This window comes from Triticum aestivum, chromosome 2A, assembly GCF_018294505.1.
Source record: "Triticum aestivum cultivar Chinese Spring chromosome 2A, IWGSC CS RefSeq v2.1, whole genome shotgun sequence".
Taxonomy (NCBI): Eukaryota; Viridiplantae; Streptophyta; class Magnoliopsida; order Poales; family Poaceae; genus Triticum; species Triticum aestivum.
Window position 1 is genome coordinate 151,602,530 of NC_057797.1, and position 11,878 is coordinate 151,614,407.

Consider the following 11,878-nt stretch of genomic DNA (forward strand, 5'->3'; position numbering starts at 1 on the left):
CTCGGGGGCAGCGGCGGGTGGGGCAGAGGCAGAGGCAGAGGCAGAGGCAGAAGGAGACGAGGACGGCGGGGGAAGGGGTTTGGTTTGGTTTGGTTGGGCGGGGGCGGGGGCGGGTCGAGCTGGATTGGGTCTGCGAGGGAGGGAATTGAGGTTTGGGTTCGGACGGTTTCGCGGGATTCCTTGCTCCTGTCTGCCTTGCCGCTTTTGATTATTCCGTCCATTTTATGTCGACTCGCGTCGGAGATGATTTCGTTCGTTCGTTCCTTCGCTTTGCTTCTCCATCCAGGTCGCGCCGGGTTCTGGGTTGTTTTACTACTGGCAGCGAGGCCGCTGTGCTGTGCGCGACGTGAGCTGGGGGTGGAATGGAAGGGAGTGATTGGCCATTGATGGGTACAGGCAGGCGGCCAGGTTCCATCGCGCACAGGGTCATGATTGATCGCGTGGTGGGTGACAGGGAACACAACTGGCGCCTCCTAGGTGGCTAGCGGGGATTTCTTTTACCTCGTTTTTTTCAGATCTTTATGATGTGGTGCTTTTTTTGGCACGAGAAGGCTAAGGCCTCTTTTGGTTTATAGGATAGGATTATCATAGGAATAGGAATTTTGTAAGAAACAAGATGGCATGTATCTCAAATCCTATGAGTAGAAATAGGAAACGAGATGTCATTTGGTTGACACCAAATGAATTATTCCATCGAGTCTAGGCTCATTTTTATTTTCCTATGAAATGTGAAGGATAGGAAACAATCCTATAAGAATCATATCCTCTAAAATTCCTATGAAATTCCTCCAAACCAAAGGAGGCCTAAATTGGTTTGCTGTCAATACTTGGCAAGTCTGAAATTTGGCTAAAAAACGGTTCTTGTCAATCTCTAGAATAGTTTTCAATTTTAACGACTTCTGATTTTGCGAAATGTTGGCATTAGAACAATTAGTCTTAAGATCCTCACACGTTGTCGAGACCACGGTGGAGGGACGTCCAATCCGCGTTGTTGTTCGTGTGCCATACAGTATCACCAAGCAACCCCATGGATACAGGACACACTCGGAAATATGCACCAAGTAGCACCAAGCAAACCACGGATACAAGGCGCACTTGTTGGAAATATGCCCTAGAGGCAATAATATTGTATCATTATATTTCCATTATTCATAGTTAAGAGTTTATATTCCATGCTATAACTGTTATGATCCTGGAATATGTGATTTAGTGGAAAACTCATATGCACGTGTGGAATGATAAACGGTAAACAATAGGTTTTCGGTTTCGCCTCTAAGACCGGCTCAAGTGTTGTTGGTGGTCATGTTTTCCGGATCTTATGATATCGTTGAGTGTAACGATAGTTCTAAAACAATATTGAGGATATGATGTTAGAAAAACGATCATATTGAATCGACCCAATACTTGTTTGTTATACTATGTGATTACATCGTATAAAATCATCTGTTATAACACGGAGTGTTGACATGTGTTTTAGTTCCTCAGACCATGAGAGTGTCTCGATCACTTCCTACTCGACAGTGGGCTTTCAGGTACGAGAACACTTTATTTGGGCCAGAGGGGTAAAGCCCACGAGGCTTTAGGAAGGTGCAAAAGGAGTTTTGCGGAGGCTAGGGGCCCAGACGCCAAGGACCATGGCATCTGGTCCTGGAGTCCGAGAAGGACTCTTACCTTGCGTTCCGAACCGACTTTGAGGAGGCTCTTTCTCCAAGAAACGACCCCAGGGCTAACATATAAATAGAGCGGCAGAGCTAGCACCCGGAACACATAAAGATTCATCAAGCCGTGTGTCGGCAAACCCGCCCCCTCTAGTTTAACATTCGTCATAATTTCCATTGTGCTTGGCGAAGCTCTGCAGAGATTGTTCTTCACCACCACCGTCACCATGTTGTCGTGCTGCCGGAACTCATCTACTACTTCACCCATCTTGCTGGATCAAGAAGGCGAGGACGTCATCGAGCTAAGCATGTGCTGAACGCGAAGGTGTCGTACATTCGGTACTTGATCGGGATGGATCATGAAGGTGTACGACTACATCAACCGTGTTGATAAACACTTCCTCTTAGCGAACTACAAGGGTATGCAGATGCTCTCCCCTCTCGTAGTTATACATCTCCATGGATAGGTCTTGCGTGTGCGTAATTTTTTTTTGTTTTCCATGCAACATTCCCCGTCACCTTCCTGGCCGGCAAAAATAAGCGCATATGTGTGAGCTCGACTCGACTCATTCTCGCAACCCATGGCGCAATGCGTCACGACAAGGCAAACTACGGAGGAGAGCACGCGGGAACCACTTCTCTTCTCAAGCTCAAATAGCACGTGCAAGAGAATCACTTAGTTCAAACTCCTCTCCAACTACTGAACTTGAAGAAAACATGCCCTAGAGGCAATAATAAAGTCGTTATTTTATATTTCCTTATTCATGATAAATGTTTATTATTCATGCTAGGATTGTATTGATCGGAAACCTGATGACCAACAAGTATAGGGGGTCAATCATAGTCCTTTCGATAAGTAAAAGTGACAAACCCAACGAGGAGCAAAAAGAAATGACAAGTGGTTTTCAGCAAGGTAATGTCAGCAAGCGCTGAAATTGTAAGTAACAGATAATTTGGTAGCAGGATAATTTGTAACGAGCACATAACGGTAACGGCAAAAATATGCAGCAAGATAGCCTAATCCTTTTGTGGCAAAGGACGGACCAAAAGAGTTTCTTATAATAAGCAAAGTGTTCTTGAGGGCACACGGGAATTTCATCTAGTAACTTTCACCATGTTGGCTTGATTTATGTTCACTACTTTGATAATTTGATATGTGGGTGGATCGATGCTTAGGTGTTGTTCTTACCTGAACAAACCTCCTACTTATGATTAACCCCCGCGCAAGCATCCGCAACTACGAGAAAAGTATTAAGATAGGATCTAACCATAGCATTAAACTTTTGGATCCAAATCAGTCTCTTACGAAGTAGCGCATGAACTAAGGTTTAAGCTTCTGTCACTCTAGCAACCCATCATCTAATAACTACTCCACAATGCATTTCCTTAGGCCCAAATATGGCAAAGTGTCATGTAGTCGACGTTCACATGACACCACTAAGGGAATCACAACATACATATTATCAAAATATCGAACACATATCAAGTTCATATGATTACTTGCAACATGATTTCTCCCGTGACCTCAAAAACAAAAGTAACTACTCACAAGTGATAAAACATGTTAATGATCAGAGGGGTATTAAATAGCATAATGGATCTGAACATATAATCTTCCACCAAATAAACCATATAGTGATCAATTACAAGATGTAATCAACACTACTAGTCACCCACAGGTACCAATTTGAAGTTCCTGTACAAAGATTGAACACAAGAGATGAACTAGGGTTTGAGAGAAGATGGTGCTAGTGAAGATGTTGATGAAGATTGGCCTCCCTAAGATGAGAGGGTTGTTTGTGATGATGATGACGATGATTTCCCCCTTCGGGAGGAAAGTTCCCCAGGCGGAATTGCTCCGAGGAGGGCAAAAGTGCTCCTACCCAAGTTTCGCCTCGAGACGACGGTGCTCCGTCCCGAAAGTCCCCTCCTTATTTTTTTTCTAGGTCAAAATGACTTATATAACAAAAGATGGGCACCGGAGGTGGGCCGAGGAGGGCAAACCCACCAGGGCGTGCCTGGGCTACCTGGCGCGCCCAGGTGGGTTGTGCCCACCTGGTGGGCCCCCTCTGGTAGTTATTCGCTCCAATAATTCTTATTTATTCCATAAAAATTCCTCGTGAAGTTTCAGCTCATTTGGACTTGTGCAGAATAGGTAGCCTAGCATAGCTTTTTCAGGTCCAGATTTCCAGCTACCGAAATTCTCCCTTTTCGTGTGAACCTCGCATATGATAAGAGAAAAGGCATTAGAATTACTCAAAAAGCATTATTATGCATAAAAACATTATAAATAACAGTAGGTAAACATGATGCAAAATGGACGTATCAACTCCCCCAAGCTTAGACCTCGCTTGTCCTCAAGCGAAAACCGAAAACGAAAAACATGTCCACATGCTTAGAGAGAGAGGTGTCGATAAAAACAAAATGCGGACATAGAACCATCATGTAAATTACTATAACAACAACAAACTTTAACATGAAACTTTTATCATAGACTTCTCATGAATAAGTAACAATTCATCACAACATCGAAGTATAAAGCATAAACTATATTGGAAACCAACAAACTATGTTCTCGGTCAACTTTGCATCTACAATTCATCATCTTTTCAGGAAGGATCACGTATCGGAGCCTTTAGGCAAGTCCATATACTCAACCATCATATAGTCTTCTATTATTGCTAACACACACCGCATACACATGAGCAAAGTGTTTCAACCGGACACATAGAAAGATAGGGGCTTATAATTTCGCCTCCCAATGTATCCACCTCAAGGGTGATGTTAGCAATAATAATTCATGCTACCCATATTCAACTGGATATATGTGCCTAGATCTTTCCTCACCACATGATGCTTGCCAAAAGAGAAAAATAAAAAGGAATAGAGAGAAAAACTTTGACTCTTGCATGAAAGTAAATACATAAAAGTAAAAGATAGGCCCTTCGCAGAGGGAAGCAGAGGTTGCCATGCGCCTTTTGTTCGTATGCTCAATCCCTTAGTGCAAAAGAACATCACGTTATATTGCCCCTTATGATAGCAACCTTTATTATGCAGTCTGTCGCTTTTATTCTTTGCCATCACATGTTTGTACAACGCTCAATTTTCTCTTACACTAAATGATCTAACACTTTTCGAAGCAATTTTCATTGCCTTATTGCATCGATGACAACTTACTTGAAGGATCTTGCTCAATCCCTAGGTAGGTATGGTGGACTCTTGAAAATAAGATTTGGGTTTAAGGGTTTTTGGATGCACAAGTAGTATCTCTACTTGGTGCGGTATTTTTGGCTAGCAAAGATGGGGGGCAAGCACCACATGTTGAAGGATCTATGACAATATAACTTCTATGTGAACATGAACAAACATAAATCATTACATTGTCTTCCTTGTCCAACGTCAACAATTTTGGCATATAATACAAAAGATTTCCAAGATAATGTATTTGCATGTGAATCTTCTCTTCCCTTATTAATTCTTTCATGAATTGCATAATTGACCAATGCTATGTTTGTCAATCTCCAATAAATTTTTCTACTTATACTTTTCCTTATGTGGTATCATTACTTAGCATAAGATTAGCATATGATCTTTTTCATTTATTCCCTTTCTTTTTTTGTTGAACATGAAAGTAAAGAAAACAAAACTCCAACTAAACTTTATTATATATCTCGCATACGATTACAAAGATAGAACACTAAGCAAACTCTCGAAAAGAAAGGATCAAACTAAACTAAGGTAAATAAAGGCAAAAATATAGTGGAGGTAATACAATAACGGGGCATCTCCCCAAGCTTGGCGCAAGCCAAGGGGAGTGCCCATACCCGATACTCAATTTTCTTTTGATGATGAAGAAGGAGGTGGTGGTGATGAAGTGGTAGCGATCTTGTCCTTCATGTTCAAGAGATTCTCCAATCTACGGATGACGCTCTAGAGGGCGATGATGTGCTCTTGCAACAGAATATTTTCATGGCTGAGATATTTATTTTGCACATAAACCTGTTTCAATGGTCCGAAATGCTTCGATCTCGGTGGGGGTGAGATGATCATAGTAAGTGTTAAGGATATCTTCTTCTTCTTCCTCAGCAGGTCAGGCCTGCTCAACCACTGGCGCTTGATCTTCGGTAGCCTCCTTGCTCCTGTCCCCTTTGATGGCTTCTACGGGCTCTTCTCTCTTCAGCTCGATCTTCATCAACCAAGCATCCTCTTCCACTTTGTTGGAGGAAGAAGAAGACATGATGCCTGGCTCGATAGATCTGACTGACAACAGCAAGAAAAGAAAATAGAAGATTTCTCCATGATGCGATGGTCAATAGGTTCGGGGGGTATATAAAGATTTTTTATCTTGGGAAACAAGCAAATGGAAGAAAAACGGAGTCCGGAAGGTACCCGAGGTGGGCACAACCTGGTGTCTTGTGCTCACCAGGGGTGCCTTCCTGGTTGTTTCTTATTTTCCTAATTTTTGCTATATTCCAAAATGGACAGAAAATATTTTTGCAGATTTTTCGAAGTTCGTTTACTTACTGTACCACGTACCTCCTTTTTTCACGATTCTGGCGTGTTCTGGAAGGTTTCTTTTATGTGTTCTTCCGGTGTCATAGTTCGGATAATATTGCTTTCAACATTAATGGGTGTACCTCAGATATAATGTTTTATCCATTGTCCATTAACGACCTTCGGGTTAGTACCTTCGACATTATTTATTTTGATAGCTCCAGATCGATAAACCTCCTTGATAACATAGGGTCCTTCCCATTTGGAGAGGAGTTTTCCTGCAAAGAATCTGAAACGAGAGTTGTACAAAAGAACATATTCTCCAACCTTGAACTCGCGCTTTTGGATTCTTTTATCATGCCATCTTTTAACTTTTTTTAAATAACTTGGCATTTTCATAAGCTTGGGTTCTCCATTCATCTAATTAGCTAATATCAAATAACCTCTTTTCACCAGCAAGTTTGAAATCATAGTTGAGTTCTTTAATTGCCCAATAAGCTTTACGTTCTAACTGAAGAGGCAAATGACAAGCTTTTCCATAAACCATTTTATAAGGAGACATACCCATGGGATTTTCATATGCTGCTCTATAAGCCCAAAGTGCATCATCTAATTTCTTAGTCCAATTCTTTCGGCACCTATTGACAGTCTTTTGTAAAATTAATTTTATTTCTCTATTGCTAAGTTCAACTTGACCACTAGACTGAGGATGATAGGGTGATGCAATTCTATGGTTAACATCATACTTGACAAGCATTTTACGGAAAGCACCATGAATAAAGTGTGAACCACCATCAGTCATTAAATATCTAGGGACTCCAAACCTTGGGAAAATAACTTCTTTAAACATTTTAATAGAGGTGTTGTGATCAACACTACTAGTTGGAATAGCTTCTAACCACTTAGTAACATAATCAACAGCAACCAAAATATGTATACCCATTAGAGGAAGGAAAAGGTCCCATGTAATCAAATCCCCAAACATCAAATGGTTCAACAGCAAGTGAATAATTCATAGGCATTTCTTGACACTTACTGATATTACCTATTCTTTGACATTCATCACAAGATAATATGAACTTATGGGCATCCTTAAAGAGAGTAGGCCAATAAAACTCAGATTGCAATACCTTATGAGCAGTTCTGTCTCCTGCATGATGTCCTCCATAAGCTTCGGAGTGACATTTCCATAGGATTTGTTCCTGTTCATGCTCATGTACACAAAGTCTAATAATACCATCTACTCCTTTATAAAGATGTGGGTCATCCCAAAAGTAATGTCTTAAATCATAGAAGATTTTTTGATGCGGAGCATCCTACGGTCATCCCCATGGACCCACCATCGTCTCACGAAGTGCCAAGAGGGCCCATGACTCGAGCTAGAGCTAGAGCTCTCAAGACCGACGTGACTTCTCTCCTTAGTGATATTACATATGATCCTCTCGAGACATGGCTACTACCTAAGTCCGAGATGTTGTGCATGATTAGGTACCAAGAGGACCCTCCCGAAGATGCACGTGAAGACGGACAAGCCGCCAAGTTCACGGATGAAGAGAACCAATGGAAGGAGTCAAGAACAACTCCCAGGCCCCAGACATCCGGCCCCTGGAAGCATCTACAACAAGAAGGAGCCAACGGCCAAGTCTACAGGGCCTGGACATCCGGCGCCCGGCCCGGACATCCGGCCCCCGCCCGGAAATCCGGCCTCCCGCCCGGATATCTGGACACCACCTATCCAGAGGACAGAAGAGAAGCACTGGCAGCCCGGACATCCGGCCCCAGCCCCAGACATCCGGTGCCTCCCGAGAGCCCGGACATCCGGCCCGACGCCTGGACGTCCGGCCCCGCCTGTCTGCGCACAGTAAAGGGCCGAAAACCGTGTACCCCTTAGCCCACCTAGACTATATATACTCTTCTCCTACCTACGTTTTAGGGATAGCAAAGTAGTAGCTCATTAAAGATAGAGCTTTGCTCATCCACATCGGATCTACTCCACGAGAGAGACCGCGACCCCTCTTCGGAGAAGATCCCTTTGGATTCAATACCTCCTTGCGGAGAAGACCATCAAGACCTCCTCACGGAGAAGACCGGTTACCATTTGTATCGTCCTTTATTGATCGTGGATCTTGTATCTTCCTTTGTGTTCATGGATCTAGCATATGTGTGACTATTTCTTGTTGGTTTAGTGATTCTCTCGTGTTTCCCCTTGTGCTTCCCCTCGTGTTCTTCGTGTTCATCTCGGGATCCGCTCCTTTCGTGAAAGATCGGCCCCTAGGGTTCCTACCCTACATCATCTTGGTATCTAGAGCCACGTTGATCATGATTTCGGAGCCTTCCCGTTGTGTTTCTAGCCTTGTTTTTGTTCATTTTGTCCCCAATTCGAAAATTCCCCACAAAAATAGCCCCAATTTTTTTGTGATTTGTTGGTGTGATGAAGTTTTGTTGGATTTGATCCGTGGATTTCGTGTGTTGCGGGTAGATCTAGCTTTCCATCCACTTTTCCCCAATTTCCATCCACAAATTTCTCTGAATTTTGTTCGGATTTGACCTCTCCATGCGAAGATCTTCGAGTTCGTCCACAGATCCAGAGCCCGGACATCCGACCCGACAACCCGGACATCCGACGCCCCGGACTAGGGGTGGGCGTCCGGTATAAACTGAAAGTTCAGTTTCTACCTTTTGGTGTTTTTTGAAATCCGGTTAGGAAACTTATAAACCGAATATGGTTGCTTAAAACAGCTAACCGAAAATTCGGTTAACCAACCAATTCGGTTCGGTCTTCAGTTTATACCATAATGACCACATCAACTTAATTGCGATCAAACTCCAGGAGCGGCAACCTACTATATAGCCCAAAATCCCACCCTCAACTCCTCAGCTGGGCGAGGTGGGACTAATGTAACGAGACGTCCCCCCGCTGGCTGTTGCATGCTCGTACGCACAGGCACAAACTTCACAAAAAAAGCTTACGTGGAGCTGGGCCTTCCATAATTTTGCATGCGTTGGATTAGGGCCCACGTCCTATCACACGCGCAGGTTGTAGCGCGCTAGTTTCTTGGCGCTAGCGACATGGGCGCTAGTTTCTGGCTGACTTTGCACTGCTTTATAGGCTAGCTCACGTCTATTCGGTTTTTCTTCGGTTAACAAGGATTAAAACCGAACTGAACAAATAGTGTTCGGTTAGTGAACATCAAAACCGAATTTTTCTGTGGTAGTACAAAAAACCGAAATTCGGTTTATTCGGTTTCGGCATCGGTTCGGTCTTCGGTTCGTCGGTTTTTATGCCCACCCCTACCCCGGACATCCGGCCATCAAGCCCGAACATCCGGCCCCTAGCAGCAACATGTCCATCCACCACCCCGTTTTCCGTCCATATTCTGCCAAATTTTGTTCCGGTGCCACATACACTTCCGCATAGCACCACCACTTCCACATAGCACCACCATATGCCACAGACACCACCATCGCTTACCACTACCAACTCCGACAATTTTATCACGTTTTTCCTTGAGAATTTGAGTTGTGGTTCCATGTCCTATTGTGTTTTGGCTATTTAGGTACGGTTCGACATCAACATCAATGCCGCTCATCTTCGCCACGGACGCGTCATCGACAACAACCACTACACCATTTTGACACCATACGTAAGCAAGAAGCGGTAGCCTCATCTTGGTATAGTGATACATCATTCTTGCCATTACATTGATAGCCATCATATCCTTACTCTTTTGTGTCGCTTACCCATCAAGACTAGCCTTTGAGTATTGCCGGCAACGTGACTTGTGCACATTAGTGATCATACTTCCCATAGCATGCATACATCATTGGTGCATATCTTGGTATCATCTCTTGTGTCTCAAGGTTGTCATCGCATACACAATTGCTATCTTGGTTCGTGAAGCATTGCATGAGAAAAGAACTCAAACAACAAAGAGCCAAACAAGCTTTTAAGCAAAAGGGAAAGATAAGCAAAGAGTTTTAAGCAAGAACCATAGCATCATACAACATTAAGATTGTCATACTAGATCATCTTGGATCATATCATCGAGACACCATACATAGAGCATACTTGGGATAGAAGTCGTTGCATTTTTGCTTAGTAGGTTGTGCACAAGTCTTCGTATCCGCCTATTGTGCAATCGTGCTGGCGTCTCTGTAGTGTTGTGCAACAAGAGCATTTTTGTGGATTCCACATTTTGGCTCATCCTTGGTTGCATGACCCCACTTATCTCTTTGCGTGTGTGTTTCCGTGTACCTTATATTGCTTGGTCTACTTGTTGCATTGCAAACTTGCGAATCTTTTCCAACATTATTGAAGCTCACTAACTATTGCATCAAATTTTGTGACACCATACTAACCAAGCTCCACCATAAGCTTTTACTTGTGTAGGTGTGAGAAACCGACAAGAATTGGTACCAATTGTGCTATTTCCTTGTTCCACATTGGAGTGATCATTGATCCACCTTCAACTTCGGTCAAGGTACATTTGGTATACATTCTTCTCTTTCTCCCACTCACATATTTCTCTTGGAATGATGGATAGGCCAAGTACTTCTACCAACCCACTCTTCATCGGGCAAGACGACGACATGAACTCTTCATCTACCATCCCACTCACATTGTTGCATGAGTTTAAGTGATTTGATGTACCGAAGGTAGTTCGGAGTCCCGGATGAGATCGGGGACATGACGAGGAGTCTCAAAATGGTCGAGACGTAAAGATCGATATATTGGACAACTATATTCGGACATCGGAAAGGTTCCGAGTGATTCAGGTATTTTTTGGAGTACCAGGGAGTTACCGGAATACGAGGAAGAAGTATTGAGCCTCATGGGCCAAGTGGTGGAAGAGAGGAGGCAGGGCGCCCCCCTAGCCCAAACCGAATTGGACTAGGGGGGCGGGCCCCCTTTCTTCCTTTCCTCCCTCTCCTTCCTTCTCCCCTTCCCCCTTCCTTTCCTCCTCCTAGTAGGAGTAGGAAAGGGGAGTCCTACTCCTACTAGGAGGAGGACTCCTCCTCCTAGCGCCCTAGGAGGGCCGGTCAGCCTTCCCCCTTGCTCCTTTATATACGGGGGCAGGGGGCACCCTAGAACATACAAGTTGATCATTGATTCCTTAGCCATGTTCGGTGCCCCTTCACCACAATCCACCTCGATCATATCGTAGTGGTGCTTAGGCGAAGCCCTACATCGGTAGCAACATCATCACCGTCATCACGCCGTCGTGCTGACGGAACTCTCCCGTGATGCTCTGCTGGATCGGAGTTCGTGGGACGTCATCGAGCTGAACGTGTGCTGAACTCGGAGGTGCCGTGCGTTCGGTACTTAGATCGGTCGGATCATGAAGATGTTCGACTACATCAACCGCATTCTCATAACGCTTCCGCTTATGGTCTACGAGGGTACATGGACGATACTCTTCCCTCTCGTTGCTATGCATCACCATGATCTTGCGTGTGCGTAGGATTTTTTTTGAAATTACTATGTTCCCCAACAGTGGCATCCGAGCCAGGTTTATGCGTAGATGTTATATGCACGAGTAGAACACAAGTGAGTTGTGGGCGATACAAGTCATACTGCTTACTAGCATGTCATACTTTGGTTCGGTGGTATTGTTGGATGAAGCGGCCCAGACCGACATTACGCGTACGCTTACGCGAGACTGGTTCTACCAACGTGCTTTTGCACACAGGTGGCTGGTGGGTGTCAGTTTCTCCAACTTTAGTTG